Below are 22,075 nucleotides of genomic sequence, written 5' to 3'. Positions count from 1 at the left end.
TTCGACAGGGCTGGAAGAAAGCCCAGCATCCGTTTGCATCTCTTCTCGTCTCGAGGTGGGGCCGGGTGATGAACGCCCAGCGTTGACGTAGGCCGTCGCAAACAGTGCGACACGTTGACACATGCCTTTTGTAACGTCATCAGCAATTTCAACGGCGTGTGTGTCGGGAGGGGCGATTCATACGCACGTCCACACATGGTAATTACAACGCGTTCCCGTTCCGGCCGACCTCCGTGATGTAGTAGATAGCGAATGCAGAATCCGTTCTGCAAGTTTGTTTCAAAACAATGCTTAGAGACAAATTCAACGATACTCTCTCTCTCTCTCTCCCCGGCCAAGCCTGGGATTTCCCCAGAGTTTTCAAATGGGGAGGAGGATGCAAATTCGTATTTAGCGGGGTGTAAGGGTAAATTTATAAGCAAAATAACCATAAAATGAACCTTTGTGGAAACTTTGGTGGAGTGTTAGTGAGTGTTGGGGTGCGTGAATAAATCACCCGGCAAATGTGTTCAGTGGTCGACTCACACTCGAGTACCGGCCTAAGCACGGGTGTTCCTTTGCGAGATTCCGTTAATAACAAAGAACAAAAAAATAAGGTCCAGTCACAATTAATGTTTATGGTTTAATGAATGCTATTCGAATTATAAATTATTGTAAATGCTTGTGTCGGAATCAATCCCCCAGGTGTTGCGCCAGAAAATTTTGACAGTTTGGGGAGGAGATAATATTGATAAATTCGGGTGGGCATTTATATATACACAGAAATGCTTATTTAGAGGGGTTCCAGGAAGACTTACAAGTCCAAATTAAATAAGTAAAACACTTGTTTGCTGTGGTAGAATACGAAGTTTATTCTATTTTAGTATGATTTACGTAAAGGTAACGATCAGATTGTGATTATGCAGCTTGATGTTGACAGAGCCTGAGAAAATTAATGCGAACCATTACTGACAATAATATTACGCATAAAAATAATAATTAGGGACTTTACCTTCCATCAGGTGGCCGTAAACATTATTTCGGCATTCAATCCATTAACACAGCCCAAAAAACAAGGTATCGCCAAAAGCCTAGTTCTCGTAAAGACATCACCGCCAAAGGGCAAGCCGTTCCCTAAAGACAACGTCGGCAATGAACAAAGGGTTCTATAAAGACACCGTCGCCAGAGGACAAGAGGAGCCAAAAGACAAGGGGCCCCAAAAGACAGCGTCGTCAAAGGACAAGGGGCCCCAAAAGACAGCGTGGCAAAGACCAGGGTGTCCACCAAAGATAGCGTCCCCAAAGGACAAGGGGCCCCTCAAAGCCAGCGTCGCCAAAGGACAAGGGGCCCCTCAAAGCCAGCGTCGCCAAAGGACAAGGGGCCCCTCAAAGCCAGCGTCGCCAAAGGACAAGGGGCCCCTCAAAGCCAGCGTCGCCAAAGGACTAGGGGCCCCTCAAAGCCAGCGTCGCCAAAGGACTAGGGGCCCCTCAAAGCCAGCGTCGCCAAAGGACTAGGGGCCCCTCAAAGCCAGCGTCCCCAAAGGACAAGGGGCCCCTCAAAGCCAGCGTCCCCAAAGGACAAGGGGCCCCTCAAAGCCAGCGTCGCCAAAGGACAAGGGGCCCCTCAAAGCCAGCGTCGCCAAAGGACAAGGGGCCCCTCAAAGCCAGCGTCGCCAAAGGACAAGGGGCCCCTCAAAGCCAGCGTCGCCAAAGGACTAGGGGCCCCTCAAAGCCAGCGTCGCCAAAGGACAAGGGGCCCCTCAAAGCCAGCGTCGCCAAAGGACAAGGGGCCCCTCAAAGCCAGCGTCGCCAAAGGACTAGGGGCCCCTCAAAGCCAGCGTCGCCAAAGGACAAGGGGCCCCTCAAAGCCAGCGTCGCCAAAGGACTAGGGGCCCCTCAAAGCCAGCGTCGCCAAAGGACAAGGGGCCCCTCAAAGCCAGCGTCGCCAAAGGACAAGGGGCCCCTCAAAGCCAGCGTCGCCAAAGGACTAGGGGCCCCTCAAAGCCAGCGTCGCCAAAGGACTAGGGGCCCCTCAAAGCCAGCGTCGCCAAAGGACAAGGGGCCCCTCAAAGCCAGCGTCGCCAAAGGACTAGGGGCCCCTCAAAGCCAGCGTCGCCAAAGGACAAGGGGCCCCTCAAAGCCAGCGTCGCCAAAGGACAAGGGGCCCCTCAAAGCCAGCGTCGCCAAAGGACTAGGGGCCCCTCAAAGCCAGCGTCGCCAAAGGACTAGGGGCCCCTCAAAGCCAGCGTCGCCAAAGGACAAGGGGCCCCTCAAAGCCAGCGTCGCCAAAGGACTAGGGGCCCCTCAAAGCCAGCGTCGCCAAAGGACAAGGGGCCCCTCAAAGCCAGCGTCGCCAAAGGACAAGGGGCCCCTCAAAGCCAGCGTCGCCAAAGGACTAGGGGCCCCTCAAAGCCAGCGTCGCCAAAGGACTAGGGGCCCCTCAAAGCCAGCGTCGCCAAAGGACAAGGGGCCCCTCAAAGCCAGCGTCGCCAAAGGACTAGGGGCCCCTCAAAGCCAGCGTCGCCAAAGGACAAGGGGCCCCTCAAAGCCAGCGTCGCCAAAGGACTAGGGGCCCCTCAAAGCCAGCGTCGCCAAAGGACTAGGGGCCCCTCAAAGCCAGCGTCGCCAAAGGACAAGGGGCCCCTCAAAGCCAGCGTCGCCAAAGGACTAGGGGCCCCTCAAAGCCAGCGTCGCCAAAGGACAAGGGGCCCCTCAAAGCCAGCGTCGCCAAAGGACAAGGGGCCCCTCAAAGCCAGCGTCGCCAAAGGACTAGGGGCCCCTCAAAGCCAGCGTCGCCAAAGGACAAGGGGCCCCTCAAAGCCAGCGTCGCCAAAGGACTAGGGGCCCCTCAAAGCCAGCGTCGCCAAAGGACAAGGGGCCCCTCAAAGCCAGCGTCGCCAAAGGACAAGGGGCCCCTCAAAGCCAGCGTCGCCAAAGGACTAGGGGCCCCTCAAAGCCAGCGTCGCCAAAGGACTAGGGGCCCCTCAAAGCCAGCGTCGCCAAAGGACAAGGGGCCCCTCAAAGCCAGCGTCGCCAAAGGACTAGGGGCCCCTCAAAGCCAGCGTCGCCAAAGGACAAGGGGCCCCTCAAAGCCAGCGTCGCCAAAGGACAAGGGGCCCCTCAAAGCCAGCGTCGCCAAAGGACTAGGGGCCCCTCAAAGCCAGCGTCGCCAAAGGACTAGGGGCCCCTCAAAGCCAGCGTCGCCAAAGGACTAGGGGCCCCTCAAAGCCAGCGTCGCTAAAGGACAAGGGGCCCCTCAAAGCCAGCGTCGCCAAAGGACAAGGGGCCCCTCAAAGCCAGCGTCGCCAAAGGACAAGGGGCCCCTCAAAGCCAGCGTCGCCAAAGGACTAGGGGCCCCTCAAAGCCAGCGTCGCCAAAGGACAAGGGGCCCCTCAAAGCCAGCGTCGCCAAAGGACTAGGGGCCCCTCAAAGCCAGCGTCGCCAAAGGACAAGGGGCCCCTCAAAGCCAGCGTCGCCAAAGGACTAGGGGCCCCTCAAAGCCAGCGTCGCCAAAGGACAAGGGGCCCCTCAAAGCCAGCGTCGCCAAAGGACAAGGGGCCCCTCAAAGCCAGCGTCGCCAAAGGACAAGGGGCCCCTCAAAGCCAGCGTCGCCAAAGGACTAGGGGCCCCTCAAAGCCAGCGTCGCCAAAGGACAAGGGGCCCCTCAAAGCCAGCGTCGCCAAAGGACTAGGGGCCCCTCAAAGCCAGCGTCGCCAAAGGACAAGGGGCCCCTCAAAGCCAGCGTCGCCAAAGGACAAGGGGCCCCTCAAAGCCAGCGTCGCCAAAGGACTAGGGGCCCCTCAAAGCCAGCGTCGCCAAAGGACTAGGGGCCCCTCAAAGCCAGCGTCGCCAAAGGACAAGGGGCCCCTCAAAGCCAGCGTCGCCAAAGGACAAGGGGCCCCTCAAAGCCAGCGTCGCCAAAGGACAAGGGGCCCCTCAAAGCCAGCGTCGCCAAAGGACTAGGGGCCCCTCAAAGCCAGCGTCGCCAAAGGACAAGGGGCCCCTCAAAGCCAGCGTCGCCAAAGGACAAGGGGCCCCTCAAAGCCAGCGTCGCCAAAGGACTAGGGGCCCCTCAAAGCTAGCGTCGCCAAAGGACAAGGGGCCCCTCAAAGCCAGCGTCGCCAAAGGACTAGGGGCCCCTCAAAGCCAGCGTCGCCAAAGGACAAGGGGCCCCTCAAAGCCAGCGTCGCCAAAGGACAAGGGGCCCCTCAAAGCCAGCGTCGCCAAAGGACAAGGGGCCCCTCAAAGCCAGCGTCGCCAAAGGACTAGGGGCCCCTCAAAGCCAGCGTCGCCAAAGGACAAGGGGCCCCTCAAAGCCAGCGTCGCCAAAGGACTAGGGGCCCCTCAAAGCCAGCGTCGCCAAAGGACAAGGGGCCCCTCAAAGCCAGCGTCGCCAAAGGACAAGGGGCCCCTCAAAGCCAGCGTCGCCAAAGGACTAGGGGCCCCTCAAAGCCAGCGTCGCCAAAGGACTAGGGGCCCCTCAAAGCCAGCGTCGCCAAAGGACAAGGGGCCCCTCAAAGCCAGCGTCGCCAAAGGACTAGGGGCCCCTCAAAGCCAGCGTCGCCAAAGGACAAGGGGCCCCTCAAAGCCAGCGTCGCCAAAGGACAAGGGGCCCCTCAAAGCCAGCGTCGCCAAAGGACTAGGGGCCCCTCAAAGCCAGCGTCGCCAAAGGACTAGGGGCCCCTCAAAGCCAGCGTCGCCAAAGGACAAGGGGCCCCTCAAAGCCAGCGTCGCCAAAGGACTAGGGGCCCCTCAAAGCCAGCGTCGCCAAAGGACAAGGGGCCCCTCAAAGCCAGCGTCGCCAAAGGACAAGGGGCCCCTCAAAGCCAGCGTCGCCAAAGGACTAGGGGCCCCTCAAAGCCAGCGTCGCCAAAGGACAAGGGGCCCCTCAAAGCCAGCGTCGCCAAAGGACTAGGGGCCCCTCAAAGCCAGCGTCGCCAAAGGACTAGGGGCCCCTCAAAGCCAGCGTCGCCAAAGGACTAGGGGCCCCTCAAAGCCAGCGTCGCCAAAGGACAAGGGGCCCCTCAAAGCCAGCGTCGCCAAAGGACTAGGGGCCCCTCAAAGCCAGCGTCGCCAAAGGACAAGGGGCCCCTCAAAGCCAGCGTCGCCAAAGGACAAGGGGCCCCTCAAAGCCAGCGTCGCCAAAGGACTAGGGGCCCCTCAAAGCCAGCGTCGCCAAAGGACAAGGGGCCCCTCAAAGCCAGCGTCGCCAAAGGACTAGGGGCCCCTCAAAGCCAGCGTCGCCAAAGGACAAGGGGCCCCTCAAAGCCAGCGTCGCCAAAGGACAAGGGGCCCCTCAAATCCAGCGTCGCCAAAGGACTAGGGGCCCCTCAAAGCCAGCGTCGCCAAAGGACAAGGGGCCCCTCAAAGCCAGCGTCGCCAAAGGACTAGGGGCCCCTCAAAGCCAGCGTCGCCAAAGGACAAGGGGCCCCTCAAAGCCAGCGTCGCCAAAGGACTAGGGGCCCCTCAAAGCCAGCGTCGCCAAAGGACAAGGGGCCCCTCAAAGCCAGCGTCGCCAAAGGACAAGGGGCCCCTCAAAGCCAGCGTCGCCAAAGGACTAGGGGCCCCTCAAAGCCAGCGTCGCCAAAGGACTAGGGGCCCCTCAAAGCCAGCGTCGCCAAAGGACAAGGGGCCCCTCAAAGCCAGCGTCGCCAAAGGACTAGGGGCCCCTCAAAGCCAGCGTCGCCAAAGGACAAGGGGCCCCTCAAAGCCAGCGTCGCCAAAGGACAAGGGGCCCCTCAAAGCCAGCGTCGCCAAAGGACTAGGGGCCCCTCAAAGCCAGCGTCGCCAAAGGACTAGGGGCCCCTCAAAGCCAGCGTCGCCAAAGGACAAGGGGCCCCTCAAAGCCAGCGTCGCCAAAGGACTAGGGGCCCCTCAAAGCCAGCGTCGCCAAAGGACAAGGGGCCCCTCAAAGCCAGCGTCGCCAAAGGACAAGGGGCCCCTCAAAGCCAGCGTCGCCAAAGGACTAGGGGCCCCTCAAAGCCAGCGTCGCCAAAGGACTAGGGGCCCCTCAAAGCCAGCGTCGCCAAAGGACAAGGGGCCCCTCAAAGCCAGCGTCGCCAAAGGACTAGGGGCCCCTCAAAGCCAGCGTCGCCAAAGGACAAGGGGCCCCTCAAAGCCAGCGTCGCCAAAGGACAAGGGGCCCCTCAAAGCCAGCGTCGCCAAAGGACTAGGGGCCCCTCAAAGCCAGCGTCGCCAAAGGACTAGGGGCCCCTCAAAGCCAGCGTCGCCAAAGGACAAGGGGCCCCTCAAAGCCAGCGTCGCCAAAGGACTAGGGGCCCCTCAAAGCCAGCGTCGCCAAAGGACAAGGGGCCCCTCAAAGCCAGCGTCGCCAAAGGACAAGGGGCCCCTCAAAGCCAGCGTCGCCAAAGGACTAGGGGCCCCTCAAAGCCAGCGTCGCCAAAGGACTAGGGGCCCCTCAAAGCCAGCGTCGCCAAAGGACAAGGGGCCCCTCAAAGCCAGCGTCGCCAAAGGACTAGGGGCCCCTCAAAGCCAGCGTCGCCAAAGGACAAGGGGCCCCTCAAAGCCAGCGTCGCCAAAGGACAAGGGGCCCCTCAAAGCCAGCGTCGCCAAAGGACAAGGGGCCCCTCAAAGCCAGCGTCGCCAAAGGACAAGGGGCCCCTCAAAGCCAGCGTCGCCAAAGGACAAGGGGCCCCTCAAAGCCAGCGTCGCCAAAGGACAAGGGGCCCCTCAAAGCCAGCGTCGCCAAAGGACTAGGGGCCCCTCAAAGCCAGCGTCGCCAAAGGACTAGGGGCCCCTCAAAGCCAGCGTCGCCAAAGGACAAGGGGCCCCTCAAAGCCAGCGTCGCCAAAGGACTAGGGGCCCCTCAAAGCCAGCGTCGCCAAAGGACAAGGGGCCCCTCAAAGCCAGCGTCGCCAAAGGACAAGGGGCCCCTCAAAGCCAGCGTCGCCAAAGGACTAGGGGCCCCTCAAAGCCAGCGTCGCCAAAGGACTAGGGGCCCCTCAAAGCCAGCGTCGCCAAAGGACAAGGGGCCCCTCAAAGCCAGCGTCGCCAAAGGACTAGGGGCCCCTCAAAGCCAGCGTCGCCAAAGGACAAGGGGCCCCTCAAAGCCAGCGTCGCCAAAGGACAAGGGGCCCCTCAAAGCCAGCGTCGCCAAAGGACTAGGGGCCCCTCAAAGCCAGCGTCGCCAAAGGACAAGGGGCCCCTCAAAGCCAGCGTCGCCAAAGGACTAGGGGCCCCTCAAAGCCAGCGTCGCCAAAGGACTAGGGGCCCCTCAAAGCCAGTGTCGCCAAAGGACTAGGGGCCCCTCAAAGCCAGCGTCGCCAAAGGACAAGGGGCCCCTCAAAGCCAGCGTCGCCAAAGGACTAGGGGCCCCTCAAAGCCAGCGTCGCCAAAGGACAAGGGGCCCCTCAAAGCCAGCGTCGCCAAAGGACAAGGGGCCCCTCAAAGCCAGCGTCGCCAAAGGACAAGGGGCCCCTCAAAGCCAGCGTCGCCAAAGGACAAGGGGCCCCTCAAAGCCAGCGTCGCCAAAGGACTAGGGGCCCCTCAAAGCCAGCGTCGCCAAAGGACAAGGGGCCCCTCAAAGCCAGCGTCGCCAAAGGACAAGGGGCCCCTCAAAGCCAGCGTCGCCAAAGGACTAGGGGCCCCTCAAAGCCAGCGTCGCCAAAGGACAAGGGGCCCCTCAAAGCCAGCGTCGCCAAAGGACTAGGGGCCCCTCAAAGCCAGCGTCGCCAAAGGACAAGGGGCCCTCAAAGCCAGCGTCGCCAAAGGACTAGGGGCCCCTCAAAGCCAGCGTCGCCAAAGGACAAGGGGCCCCTCAAAGCCAGCGTCGCCAAAGGACAAGGGGCCCCTCAAAGCCAGCGTCGCCAAAGGACAAGGGGCCCCTCAAAGCCAGCGTCGCCAAAGGACTAGGGGCCCCTCAAAGCCAGCGTCGCCAAAGGACTAGGGGCCCCTCAAAGCCAGCGTCGCCAAAGGACTAGGGGCCCCTCAAAGCCAGCGTCGCCAAAAGGACAAGGGGCCCCTCAAAGCCAGCGTCGCCAAAGGACTAGGGGCCCCTCAAAGCCAGCGTCGCCAAAGGACAAGGGGCCCCTCAAAGCCAGCGTCGCCAAAGGACTAGGGGCCCCTCAAAGCCAGCGTCGCCAAAGGACAAGGGGCCCCTCAAAGCCAGCGTCGCCAAAGGACAAGGGGCCCCTCAAAGCCAGCGTCGCCAAAGGACAAGGGGCCCCTCAAAGCCAGCGTCGCCAAAGGACTAGGGGCCCCTCAAAGCCAGCGTCGCCAAAGGACAAGGGGCCCCTCAAAGCCAGCGTCGCCAAAGGACAAGGGGCCCCTCAAAGCCAGCGTCGCCAAAGGACAAGGGGCCCCTCAAAGCCAGCGTCGCCAAAGGACTAGGGGCCCCTCAAAGCCAGCGTCGCCAAAGGACAAGGGGCCCCTCAAAGCCAGCGTCGCCAAAGGACTAGGGGCCCCTCAAAGCCAGCGTCGCCAAAGGACAAGGGGCCCCTCAAAGCCAGCGTCGCCAAAGGACTAGGGGCCCCTCAAAGCCAGCGTCGCCAAAGGACAAGGGGCCCCTCAAAGCCAGCGTCGCCAAAGGACAAGGGGCCCCTCAAAGCCAGCGTCGCCAAAGGACAAGGGGCCCCTCAAAGCCAGCGTCGCCAAAGGACTAGGGGCCCCTCAAAGCCAGCGTCGCCAAAGGACAAGGGGCCCCTCAAAGCCAGCGTCGCCAAAGGACTAGGGGCCCCTCAAAGCCAGCGTCGCCAAAGGACAAGGGGCCCCTCAAAGCCAGCGTCGCCAAAGGACAAGGGGCCCCTCAAAGCCAGCGTCGCCAAAGGACTAGGGGCCCCTCAAAGCCAGCGTCGCCAAAGGACTAGGGGCCCCTCAAAGCCAGCGTCGCCAAAGGACAAGGGGCCCCTCAAAGCCAGCGTCGCCAAAGGACTAGGGGCCCCTCAAAGCCAGCGTCGCCAAAGGACAAGGGGCCCCTCAAAGCCAGCGTCGCCAAAGGACAAGGGGCCCCTCAAAGCCAGCGTCGCCAAAGGACTAGGGGCCCCTCAAAGCCAGCGTCGCCAAAGGACTAGGGGCCCCTCAAAGCCAGCGTCGCCAAAGGACAAGGGGCCCCTCAAAGCCAGCGTCGCCAAAGGACTAGGGGCCCCTCAAAGCCAGGGTCGCCAAAGGACAAGGGGCTCCTCAAAGCCAGCGTCGCCAAAGGACAAGGGGCCCCTCAAAGCCAGCGTCGCCAAAGGACTAGGGGCCCCTCAAAGCCAGCGTCGCCAAAGGACTAGGGGCCCCTCAAAGCCAGCGTCGCCAAAGGACAAGGGGCCCCTCAAAGCCAGCGTCGCCAAAGGACTAGGGGCCCCTCAAAGCCAGCGTCGCCAAAGGACAAGGGGCCCCTCAAAGCCAGCGTCGCCAAAGGACAAGGGGCCCCTCAAAGCCAGCGTCGCCAAAGGACTAGGGGCCCCTCAAAGCCAGCGTCGCCAAAGGACTAGGGGCCCCTCAAAGCCAGCGTCGCCAAAGGACTAGGGGCCCCTCAAAGCCAGCGTCGCCAAAGGACTAGGGGCCCCTCAAAGCCAGCGTCGCCAAAGGACAAGGGGCCCCTCAAAGCCAGCGTCGCCAAAGGACAAGGGGCCCCTCAAAGCCAGCGTCGCCAAAGGACAAGGGGCCCCTCAAAGCCAGCGTCGCCAAAGGACAAGGGGCCCCTCAAAGCCAGCGTCGCCAAAGGACAAGGGGCCCCTCAAAGCCAGCGTCGCCAAAGGACAAGGGGCCCCTCAAAGCCAGCGTCGCCAAAGGACTAGGGGCCCCTCAAAGCCAGCGTCGCCAAAGGACTAGGGGCCCCTCAAAGCCAGCGTCGCCAAAGGACAAGGGGCCCCTCAAAGCCAGCGTCGCCAAAGGACTAGGGGCCCCTCAAAGCCAGCGTCGCCAAAGGACAAGGGGCCCCTCAAAGCCAGCGTCGCCAAAGGACAAGGGGCCCCTCAAAGCCAGCGTCGCCAAAGGACTAGGGGCCCCTCAAAGCCAGCGTCGCCAAAGGACTAGGGGCCCCTCAAAGCCAGCGTCGCCAAAGGACAAGGGGCCCCTCAAAGCCAGCGTCGCCAAAGGACTAGGGGCCCCTCAAAGCCAGCGTCGCCAAAGGACAAGGGGCCCCTCAAAGCCAGCGTCGCCAAAGGACAAGGGGCCCCTCAAAGCCAGCGTCGCCAAAGGACTAGGGGCCCCTCAAAGCCAGCGTCGCCAAAGGACAAGGGGCCCCTCAAAGCCAGCGTCGCCAAAGGACTAGGGGCCCCTCAAAGCCAGCGTCGCCAAAGGACTAGGGGCCCCTCAAAGCCAGCGTCGCCAAAGGACTAGGGGCCCCTCAAAGCCAGCGTCGCCAAAGGACAAGGGGCCCCTCAAAGCCAGCGTCGCCAAAGGACTAGGGGCCCCTCAAAGCCAGCGTCGCCAAAGGACAAGGGGCCCCTCAAAGCCAGCGTCGCCAAAGGACAAGGGGCCCCTCAAAGCCAGCGTCGCCAAAGGACTAGGGGCCCCTCAAAGCCAGCGTCGCCAAAGGACAAGGGGCCCCTCAAAGCCAGCGTCGCCAAAGGACTAGGGGCCCCTCAAAGCCAGCGTCGCCAAAGGACAAGGGGCCCCTCAAAGCCAGCGTCGCCAAAGGACAAGGGGCCCCTCAAAGCCAGCGTCGCCAAAGGACTAGGGGCCCCTCAAAGCCAGCGTCGCCAAAGGACAAGGGGCCCCTCAAAGCCAGCGTCGCCAAAGGACTAGGGGCCCCTCAAAGCCAGCGTCGCCAAAGGACAAGGGGCCCCTCAAAGCCAGCGTCGCCAAAGGACTAGGGGCCCCTCAAAGCCAGCGTCGCCAAAGGACAAGGGGCCCCTCAAAGCCAGCGTCGCCAAAGGACAAGGGGCCCCTCAAAGCCAGCGTCGCCAAAGGACAAGGGGCCCCTCAAAGCCAGCGTCGCCAAAGGACTAGGGGCCCCTCAAAGCCAGCGTCGCCAAAGGACAAGGGGCCCCTCAAAGCCAGCGTCGCCAAAGGACTAGGGGCCCCTCAAAGCCAGCGTCGCCAAAGGACAAGGGGCCCCTCAAAGCCAGCGTCGCCAAAGGACAAGGGGCCCCTCAAAGCCAGCGTCGCCAAAGGACTAGGGGCCCCTCAAAGCCAGCGTCGCCAAAGGACTAGGGGCCCCTCAAAGCCAGCGTCGCCAAAGGACAAGGGGCCCCTCAAAGCCAGCGTCGCCAAAGGACTAGGGGCCCCTCAAAGCCAGCGTCGCCAAAGGACAAGGGGCCCCTCAAAGCCAGCGTCGCCAAAGGACAAGGGGCCCCTCAAAGCCAGCGTCGCCAAAGGACTAGGGGCCCCTCAAAGCCAGCGTCGCCAAAGGACTAGGGGCCCCTCAAAGCCAGCGTCGCCAAAGGACAAGGGGCCCCTCAAAGCCAGCGTCGCCAAAGGACTAGGGGCCCCTCAAAGACAGCGTCGCCAAAGGACAAGGGGCCCCTCAAAGCCAGCGTCGCCAAAGGACAAGGGGCCCCTCAAAGCCAGCGTCGCCAAAGGACTAGGGGCCCCTCAAAGCCAGCGTCGCCAAAGGACTAGGGGCCCCTCAAAGCCAGCGTCGCCAAAGGACAAGGGGCCCCTCAAAGCCAGCGTCGCCAAAGGACTAGGGGCCCCTCAAAGCCAGCGTCGCCAAAGGACAAGGGGCCCCTCAAAGCCAGCGTCGCCAAAGGACAAGGGGCCCCTCAAAGCCAGCGTCGCCAAAGGACTAGGGGCCCCTCAAAGCCAGCGTCGCCAAAGGACTAGGGGCCCCTCAAAGCCAGCGTCGCCAAAGGACAAGGGGCCCCTCAAAGCCAGCGTCGCCAAAGGACTAGGGGCCCCTCAAAGCCAGCGTCGCCAAAGGACAAGGGGCCCCTCAAAGCCAGCGTCGCCAAAGGACAAGGGGCCCCTCAAAGCCAGCGTCGCCAAAGGACTAGGGGCCCCTCAAAGCCAGCGTCGCCAAAGGACAAGGGGCCCCTCAAAGCCAGCGTCGCCAAAGGACTAGGGGCCCCTCAAAGCCAGCGTCGCCAAAGGACAAGGGGCCCCTCAAAGCCAGCGTCGCCAAAGGACAAGGGGCCCCTCAAAGCCAGCGTCGCCAAAGGACTAGGGGCCCCTCAAAGCCAGCGTCGCCAAAGGACTAGGGGCCCCTCAAAGCCAGCGTCGCCAAAGGACAAGGGGCCCCTCAAAGCCAGCGTCGCCAAAGGACTAGGGGCCCCTCAAAGCCAGCGTCGCCAAAGGACAAGGGGCCCCTCAAAGCCAGCGTCGCCAAAGGACAAGGGGCCCCTCAAAGCCAGCGTCGCCAAAGGACTAGGGGCCCCTCAAAGCCAGCGTCGCCAAAGGACTAGGGGCCCCTCAAAGCCAGCGTCGCCAAAGGACTAGGGGCCCCTCAAAGCCAGCGTCGCCAAAGGACAAGGGGCCCCTCAAAGCCAGCGTCGCCAAAGGACAAGGGGCCCCTCAAAGCCAGCGTCGCCAAAGGACAAGGGGCCCCTCAAAGCCAGCGTCGCCAAAGGACTAGGGGCCCCTCAAAGCCAGCGTCGCCAAAGGACTAGGGGCCCCTCAAAGCCAGCGTCGCCAAAGGACTAGGGGCCCCTCAAAGCCAGCGTCGCCAAAGGACTAGGGGCCCCTCAAAGCCAGCGTCGCCAAAGGACTAGGGGCCCCTCAAAGCCAGCGTCCCCAAAGGACAAGGGGCCCCTCAAAGCCAGCGTCGCCAAAGGACAAGGGGCCCCTCAAAGCCAGCGTCGCCAAAGGACAAGGGGCCCCTCAAAGCCAGCGTCGCCAAAGGACAAGGGGCCCCTCAAAGCCAGCGTCGCCAAAGGACTAGGGGCCCCTCAAAGCCAGCGTCGCCAAAGGACAAGGGGCCCCTCAAAGCCAGCGTCGCCAAAGGACAAGGGGCCCCAAAAGACAGCGTCGTCAAAGGACAAGCGGCCCCAAAAGACAGCGTGGCAAAGACCAGGGTGTCCACCAAAGATAGCGTCCCCAAAGGACAAGGGGCCCCTCAAAGCCAGCGTCGCCAAAGGACAAGGGGCCCCTCAAAGCCAGCGTCGCCAAAGGACAAGGGGCCCCTCAAAGCCAGCGTCGCCAAAGGACAAGGGGCCCCAAAAGACAGCGTCGTCAAAGGACAAGGTGACCACCAAAGACAGCGTGGCAAAGACCAGGGTGTCCACCAAAGACAGCGTCACCAAAGGACAAGGGGCCCCTCAAAGCCAGCGTCGCCAAAGGACAAGGGGCCCCTCAAAGCCAGCGTCGCCAAAGGACAAGGGGCCCCTCAAAGCCAGCGTCGCCAAAGGACAAGGGGCCCCTCAAAGCCAGCGTCGCCAAAGGGCTAGGGGCCCCAAAAGACAGCGTCGTCAAAGAACAAGGTGACCACCAAAGACAGCGTGGCAAAGACCAGGGTGTCCACCAAAGACAGCGTCGCCAATGACCAAGATGTCCCCAAAGACAGAGTCGCCTAAGGACAAGGGGACTCCCAAATCCAGCGTCGCAAAACGACAAGGGGCCCCCAAAGCCAGTGTCGCCAAAGGACAAGGCGCCCCCAATATACTACGTGGTGAAAGGACAAGGGGCCCCGAAAGACCGTCGTCAAAGGACAAGGGGTCCCGAAAGCCTGCCCCAAAAGACAAGTAACCCCGAAAGTCCGTCGCCAAAGGATAATAGACAGCGTCAACAAAGGACAAGGGGCCCCCACAAATAGCGTTGCCAAAGGACAAGGGGATCCATAAGCGCAGCGTCGTCGCCAAGGGACAAGTTGCCCCCAAACCTAGCGTCGCCAAAGGACAAGGGGCCCCGAAAGATAGCGTCGCTAAAGGACAAGGAGATCCATAAGGACAGCGTCGCCAAGGGACAAGGTGGGTCCAAAGCTAGCGTCGCCAAGGGACAAGGCGCTCCCAAAGTCAGCGTTGCCAAAGGACAAGAGGCCCCAAAGACAGCGTCGCCAATGACAAAGATGTCCCACAAAGACTGCGTCGCGACACGACAAGAGCCCTCCCAAAGACAGCGTCGCCAAACGACAAGGGGCTTCCAAAGCCAGCGTCGCCAAAGGACAAGGTTGGCCCAAAGCTAGCGTCGCCAAAGGACAAGAAGCCCCCAAAGACAGCGTCGCCAAAGGACAAGGGTCCCCAAAGACAGCGTCGCCAAACGACAAGGGTCCCCAAAGACAGCGTCGCCAGAGGACAAGGGGCCCCTCAAAGCCAGCGTCGCCAGAGGACAAGTGACCCCCAAAGACAGCGTCGCCAAAGTACAAGGTGCCCCCAAAGATAGCGTCGCCAAAGGACAAGGAGACCCATAAGGACAGCGTCGCCAAGGGACAAGGTGGACCCAAAGCTAGCGTCGCCAAAGGACAAGGGGCCCCTCAATGCCAGCGTCGCCAAAGGCCAAGGGCTCCCAAAGCCAGGGTCGCCAAAGGCCAAGGGCCCCCAAAGCCACGGTCGCTAAAGGGCAAGGGCCACCTCAAAGCTAGCTTCGCCAAAGGACAAGGGACCTACCAAATCCAGCGTCGCCAAACGACAAGGCGCCTCCCAAAGCCAGCGGCGCCAAACGACAAGGGGCCCCCAAAGCCAGCGTCGCCAAAGGACAAGGCGCCCACAATATACAGCGTCGCCAAAGGACAAGGCGCCCCCAATATACACCGTCGCCAAAGGACAAGGGCACCCAAAGCCAGGGTCGCCAAAGGACAAGGGCCCCCTCAAAGTCAGGGTCGCCAAAGGACAGGGGGTCCCGAAAGACAGCGTCGCCAAAGGACAGGGGGTCCCGAAAGACAGCGTCGCCAAAGGACAGGGGGTCCCGAAAGACAGCGTCGCCAAAAGACAAGGGGCCCCCAAAGATAGCGTCGCCAAAGGACAAGGTGCCTCCAAAGATAGCGTCGCTAAAGGACAAGGAGACCCATAAGGACAGCGTCGCCAAGGAACAAGGTGGGTCCAAAGATGCGTTGCCAAGGTACAAGGGGCCTCCAAAGTCAGCGTCGCCAAGGGACAATGCGCCCCCAATATACAGCGTCGTCAAAGCACAAGGTGCCCCCAAAGACAGGGTCACCAAAGGACAAGGTGCCCCCAAAGATAGCGTCGCTAAAGGACAAGGAGACCCAAAAGGACAGCGTCGCCAAGGGTCAAGGAGACCCAAAAGGACAGCGTCGCCAAGGGACAAGGTGGGCCCAAAAGGACAGCGTCGCCAAGGGACAAGGTGGGCCCAAAGGTAGCGTCGCCAAAGGACAAGGGGCACCCAAAGCCATCGTCGCCAAAGGACAAGGGGCACCCAAAGCCAGCGTCGCCAAAGGACGAGGGCCCCCAAAGCCAGCGTCGCCAAAGGACAAGGGCCCCCAAAGCCAGTGTCGCCGAAGGACAAGAAGCCCCCAAAGACAGCGTCGCCAAAGGACAAGGGTCCCCTCAAAGGCAGCGTCGCCAGAGGACAAGGGGCCCCTCAAAGGCAGCGTCGCCAGAGGACAAGGGGCCCCTCAAAGGCAGCGTCGCCAGAGGACAAGGGGCCCCTCAAAGCCAGCGTCGCCAGAGGACAAGGGGCCCCTCAAAGCCAGCGTCGCCAGAGGACAAGTGGCCCCCAAAGACAGCGTCGCCAAAGTACAAGGTGCCCCCAAAGATAGCGTCGCAAAGGACAAGGAAACCCATAAGGACTGCGTCGCCAAGGGACAAGGTGGACCCAAAGCTAGCGTCGCCAAAGGACAAGGGGTCCCTCAATGCCAGCTTCGCCAAAGGCCAAGGGCCCCCAAAGCCAGGGTCGCTAAAGGGCAAGGGCCACCTCAAAGCTAGCGTCGCCAAAGGACAAGGGACTTACCAAAGCCAGCGTCGCCAAACGACAAGGCGCCTCCCCAAGCCAGCGGCGCCAAACGACAAGGGGCCCCCAAAGCCAGCGTCGCCAAAGGACAAGGGGCCCCCAAAGCCAGCGTCGCCAAAGGACAAGGCGCCCCCAATATACAGCGTCGCCAAAGGACAAGGCGCCCCCAATATACAGCGTCGCCAAAGGACAAAGCGCCCCCAATATACAGCGTCGCCAAAGGACAAGAGGCACCCAAAGCCAGGGTCGCCAAAGGACAAGGGCCCCCTCAAAGTCACGGTCGCCAAAGGACAAAGGCCCCCAAAGCTAGCGTCGCCAAAGGACAGGGTGTCCCGAAAGACAGCGTCGCCAAAAGACAAGGGGCCCCCAAAGACAGCGTCGCCAAAAGACAAGGGGCCCCCAAAGACAGCGTCGCCAAAGGACAAGGTGCCCCCAAAGATAGCGTCGCTAAAGGACAAGGAGACCCATAAGGACAGCGTCGCCAAGGAACAAGGTGGGTCCAAAGATGAGTTGCCAAGGGACAAGGAGCCTCCAAAGTCAGCGTCGCCGAAGACAAGGGCCATCAAAGCCACCGTCGCCAAAGGACAAGGGCCCCCAAAGCCAGCGTCGCCAAAGGACAAGGGGCCTCCCAAAGCCAGCGTCGCCAAAGGACAAGGGGCCTCTCAAAGCCAGCGTCGCCAAAGGACAAGGGGCCTCCCAAAGCCAGCGTCGTCAAACAACAAGGGGTCCCCAAAGCCAGCGTCGCCAAAGGACAAGGCGTCCCCAATATACAGCGTCGTCGAAGCACAAGGTGCCCCCAAAGCCAGCGTCGCCAAAGGACAAGGACCCCCAAAGCCAGCATCGCCAAAGGACAAGGGCCCCCAAAGACAGAGTCGCCAAAGGACAAGGGGCCTCCCAAAGCCAGCGTCGCCAAAGGACAAGGGGCCTCCCAAAGCCAGCGTCGTCAAACAACAAGGTGCCCCCAAAGCCAGCGTCGCCAAAGGACAAGGACCCCCAAAGCCAGCGTCGCCAAAGGACAAGGACCCCCAAAGCCAGCGTCGCCAAAGGACAAGGGGCCTCCCAAAGCCAGCGTCGCCAAAGGACAAGGGGCCCCTCAAAGCCAGCGTCGCCAAAGGACAAGGGGCCCCTCAAAGCCAGCGTCGCCAAAGGACAAGGGGCCCCCAAAGCCAGCGTCGCCAAAGGACAAGGCGTCCCCAATATACAGCGTCGTCGAAGCACAAGGTGCCCCCAAAGCCAGCGTCGCCAAAGGACAAGGACCCCCAAAGCCAGCATCGCCAAAGGACCAGGACCCCCAAAGCCAGCATCGCCAAAGGACAAGGGGCCTCCCAAAGCCAGCGTCGCCAAAGGACAAGGGGCCTCCCAAAGCCAGCGTCGCCAAAGGACAAGGGGCCTCCCAAAGCCAGCGTCGCCAAAGGACAAGGGGCCTCCCAAAGCCAGCGCCGTCAAACAACAAGGTGCCCCCAAAGCCAGCGTCGCCAAAGGACAAGGGGCCTCCCAAAGCCAGCGCCGTCAAACAACAAGGTGCCCCCAAAGCCAGCGTCGCCAAAGGAGAAGGACCCCCAAAGCCAGCGTCGCCAAAGGACAAGGGCCCCCAAAGACAGCGTCGCCAAAGGACTAAGTCGCCATTGTCATGATCAGCTAAAAAGTTGGCACGAAAATAAGAATGAATGAAAGTTTATTAAAGAGTAGCACTCAAGTCGTTATCTCAATGTTAGCCGCTAATGCTGCTTCTTCTTGTTCTCTCTCTCTCTTTGTCTCTATTCCTTTATTTTGTTTCTCTATCATTTTCTGCCTTCTTTACACGTTGTTTCTTACTTATCTCGCTTTCTCTCTCCTTCTGCTTTTTATCTCTTACTCTCTGTCTCTGTTATATATAATATATATAGTTGTACCACAGGCGTGCCTGTGGGTTTGAAATTTGCCCCTTCAAATGAAAAACTTTTCTACGCCGATGTAAAATAATGTAAGGATTAAGGAAATGAAAAAGTTAAATACAAAACAGAAATCTATCCTGTAGGTTTGAGTTTGCATCCACCCACACACACCTCTGGGACAATAATATCCTGCATAGAATATTAAATTACTTAATAGATTTCTGGGACTTCTTATTTTTTCTACTTTTATTCTAAGCGTATTTAATTTGCGAGCTGAGTCAGCCTGTACCACTACATGCTGTAGTGTCAGTAGCAATTATTATCTGTGCACAAAGTGAACCTATAGCAAAAGTCTCAATTACAGCTAAGAATTTCTTAATTTGTCTTATCAGCTTCAATTCTGTTCTTTTGTTTTCCACGCAAGATTGAAAGAAAGCGAAATCCAGATAATGTGTCGAAGTTTCATCTCAATTTCTGACCATTTAGGCACGGGAAAGTAAAAAGCGCCATCGAGAGTGACCTTGTCATCTTCCCCAAAGCGAAATCTCCAAGGAAGTTTTCCCGTATCGAGTTATCGAAGGTGAAATGTTAACTTTCCCTGCAGAATGCGGCATTGTTGCCAACCCTGAATATTTGCTTAAAACTTATTATTATTGAATGGAAAATGCGCGAGTCCGGAATATTTCTACCGTATTTAGCCGAATCTGATTCACACTATTTTGGATCAAATTAATTGGTTTCTGATTTTGATATAGTATTAATTACCAGATTTATTATTATTTCGGCTTCAGCAAAAAGTGCACAAATTCCATTTTCTACCTAACTCCTATTTCCGCCTTGGTCCATTCTTCTACCTCAGTCACTGCTGTTCATTATTTGTTGATTCGTTTTGGTAATATAATTATATTCACTATATTTGGTAGGGATTTATTATTATTATATGATCTAACAATGTTTATGGCAGGATTAGGAACCAATTTTGAATATGATTTAATGAATGGTATTTTTTATATTAATTTATATTGTAATGTCAATGTTTAGTGATGACTTCGGGGATGTGCTTCTATAGGTCTTGTCTACTCTTACGGCGGGCGCTCCACATGCTGGCAAGGGAAGTGGGGAGCGGGCAATACGCAGCAGATCAACCAGACAACGGCGGCGGCGCCGAGAGTTACGACGCTGCGCGAGGAAGTACTACGTGCACCTCGTTCTATACTCTGTCCCGGTTGTGTCTAGAGCAAGCGAACGAAAACATGTCTGTTCGCAAGTAGTGACGCTGTAGGTTGGTACTCCTGCAGCGGCGCCGGCAGCCGTTTGTCTCAAGTTAATTCTGCAGGACTGTAGCTTGGAGAGTGCTAGTAATAAGTATTCTAGTCTCCCAGACAAACTTTATTATCTCCCGGAATAACTAGATTTAATATTATTGATTTAAATTACCTTTTATGGTATCTTATTTTGAAGAATTTTGTTAATGTGTTACAGCTTCAGAAGAGTCTGTATATCGATTTTGTTTTGTTTACTTACAAATTGTGGTCGCTTAGATTGTTTTGATCCAGTTGAATCCAGTGGCTGCTCGTGGTTCAGAATGTTGGTGGTTGCAGCGAATATATATTGTATATTCCTTCATCATTATATTTATGTAACTTTAATTTGTATATGTTTATAATATAATTATATGTATTTATAATTTTATATGTGAGAGACACCTAACACTTTCGAGGAGTAGTACAATTAATAACCATCATACAAAATTTGAAGTTTCCATTTATTCGGCAACAATATTATGCAGAATTGTGTTTTTTGTGATTACGTAAGAATTACTTTAATGTTCTGATTCAGTTGTTAAATATTTTGACGGAAAACTCTGATGAATCGATGCTTGTAATTGGAGTGGAATACTCATCCAATAATATTAATCAGTATGTTACAAGTTTCAAGAAATGGTATCGGCATACACATAATTTATATTAGGTTACGATCTCCCCAAAATAAAATATTTACTTTGCCTAACGTGGATATTTTGTCTGTTGCTCTACGACACAGGACAGTGAGAATTGAATCCCAGCGTTTGTTGATGGTCCGTCCTCTTCTTCCCTCACCTGCCGGGGGGACCCGAAACTGGTCGCCTGACCTTGGTGTGTTGCAAACCCGTTGCAACGACCAAGCCGACTGAAGCACGGGATAGGAAGAACAGCGTTGAACTTCACTCCAATACTCCTTGCTGTAGAGATCAGGCCGTTGCTCCTGCTTTGCAACGCCTACCTGTGCGTCTATTCACACACTGTGAAATCTCGCAGGTTGCCTCCTTCTTTTATCGGATCGTAATGGGATTTGCTTTATGAAGCAATGAAGGGAAAAATTGTTTGTTTATGTTCAATATATTTAATAGGAAAAGAAATGAAAAATATACTAACAAAAGTATGAAATGTCATTGTAAAATATCCGGTCGTTGTGCAACACTGAAACAATATCATTAATATCTGGTTGATTCTATATCGTACTCACAGTAGCAAAACCACACAAATAGACAACAGCTGATATTCAGGACATTATTTTTCCAGAACATTTTAATTTGAAGGGTTTGAAGGGCTGTAAAGAAATCTCCCGAAATTTCATTCTTTAAAGTTGTGAAGGCTAAAGGAGGGGGATGTTGATAATGGAGTTCAAAGGCCATTTGGAGTGGTAAGTTCCATAAAGAGAGAGAGAGAGAGAATGAGAAACGAAAAGAAAAAAATGGAAACATTTCATCTTTGTAAATTTTATTGAAAGTACTTTTTAAGATAAAGTTTCCCGTGCATATAGCACCGTGCGGTGAAGGCACATTTAGGGGATTAGGGGATGTGGAGCAAGGGCCCCACACATTCTCGATCTCGTCCATTTTGGAGGTAATGTGAACAGCACCACGCTCCGGCCGCCTTTACCCCTAGCCACCCATTGATTTGAGGCTGGGTAAGTCCCAGAGCCGCTCTATACGGGGACAAGGCCGGAAAAATTCCGACCTTAGATCACTCACCCCGAGAATCGAACCCGGGTCAGTGAGTCAAACGACCTACCTAATAGAACTTCTTTTCAAGTACTTTTTATAAGATTTTTTCCCCTTCTAAGTTAACAGTAGAGGAAGAAAGTGAACAAGAAAGAAAGGTCTTTTCTTCCCCTTGGTAAACAAGCGAGAACTTTGCATTTGGAAACACTGAGCAAACAAGACAACAATGATTCGTAAATCACTTGGCTCATCTAATGGAAGCCACTTGTAACGCGCTCCGCTGAGCATTGTTGTTTGGGAGCAAACGTCGAAGGATTTGTGGGCGACGCGTCTTCGCTTTCGTTTTCTACAACAATGTGTGACTGCAACGTCATGCTCTATGGCCAAAGCCACGACACTCGATTGTTGCCGCAACAGTTGAAGGACAGCGAAAGCAGGAAACCATTTCCACGAGGCACACTCGGTGGCGTAGAGAAATTGTAGAGCTCTCGATCCTTCAATTTATTATGTACCACGTAAAAATAGATTTGATTCGATTTGAATTTTGGTATTTAGCGTCGCTTTTCTCCCAGTTTTGACTAATCGTGACCTTGAAGATGAGTGATGATATGATGAAATTGATGAAGGAACACTCACAAAGAACACCAGCGCCCAGGCAGGGGTTCGAACCTGGGAGTCCGGATGTGGTAGCGCTCCGCCAACCACGCCACCACGGAGGCCGCCGGCTTAATAATAGAATTATCGGGGCTAAAACTGTGCATTTAAATACACCCACATATGCACTGAAGTTTAGAAAAAAATGATTTTTCGAAAACTAGTCAAGCCGGGAAATGTTTCGTACCGTAGGCAACACTAGAAGATAGACAAAGGGGGAAGAAATTATGATACAAAAGAGACAGAGATAGAAAGAGAGAACGGAAGAAGAAAGAAAAAGAATGAAACAAAGAGGAAGAAAATAAAAGATAGAGAAAACAAGCAAAGAAAAAGATAGAGAAAATAAGGAAAAAGACGATAGGAAATATACAGAAACAGAGGAAAGCAATAGAAAACTGGGAAGAAGTAAAGACTGAAAAGATAGGGATGAGAGGAAGGGAGAAAGAAGGAAGCGAAGAACAGAGAAAGAAAGAAAAAATAAAAAACTGGAGGAGAAAGATGTAGATCACCGAAGCAGAACGCATCTGAAAATATTTCGTCTAGTCTTTGTCCCACCCGAACGTAAATCTTTGGCAACGCCATTCCTCCCCTCCCCCCTTTGGGGGCAATTTTTTTTTAGATAAAACAAGTCATGTAAATAAACAGGTGGTAAAACATAGACTTGGTTAAAAAAAGAGATACATATCGTCCTTTAACAGTTATTTTTTCTTAACAAAATATCTGTGCTAGAATGCTATAAAAGAGTCCTCATTTTATTTAGATCTCTACCAATGAAATAATTTTTATTTGACCTCAGTAAATTTGACATTCAAAATGATTTTCAAGAGTTCTAACTAATGTATTTCTACTTTCAGCG

General features: G+C 57.0%; 1 protein-coding gene across 1 annotated transcript in view; it reads left to right on the top strand.

Annotated features, from left to right (window-relative positions):
* The window catches only part of LOC145991310 (uncharacterized), a 106,199-nt gene that overhangs the window by 54,707 nt on the left and 29,417 nt on the right, over positions 1-22,075 (top strand). The gene's annotated exons all lie outside the window — the stretch shown is intronic.

Source organism: Lepisma saccharinum, chromosome 8, assembly GCF_977018435.1.
Source record: "Lepisma saccharinum chromosome 8, izLepSacc3.1, whole genome shotgun sequence".
In the NCBI taxonomy this organism is placed as follows: Eukaryota; Metazoa; Arthropoda; class Insecta; order Zygentoma; family Lepismatidae; genus Lepisma; species Lepisma saccharinum.
This window is presented reverse-complemented; position numbering and strand designations above follow the sequence as displayed.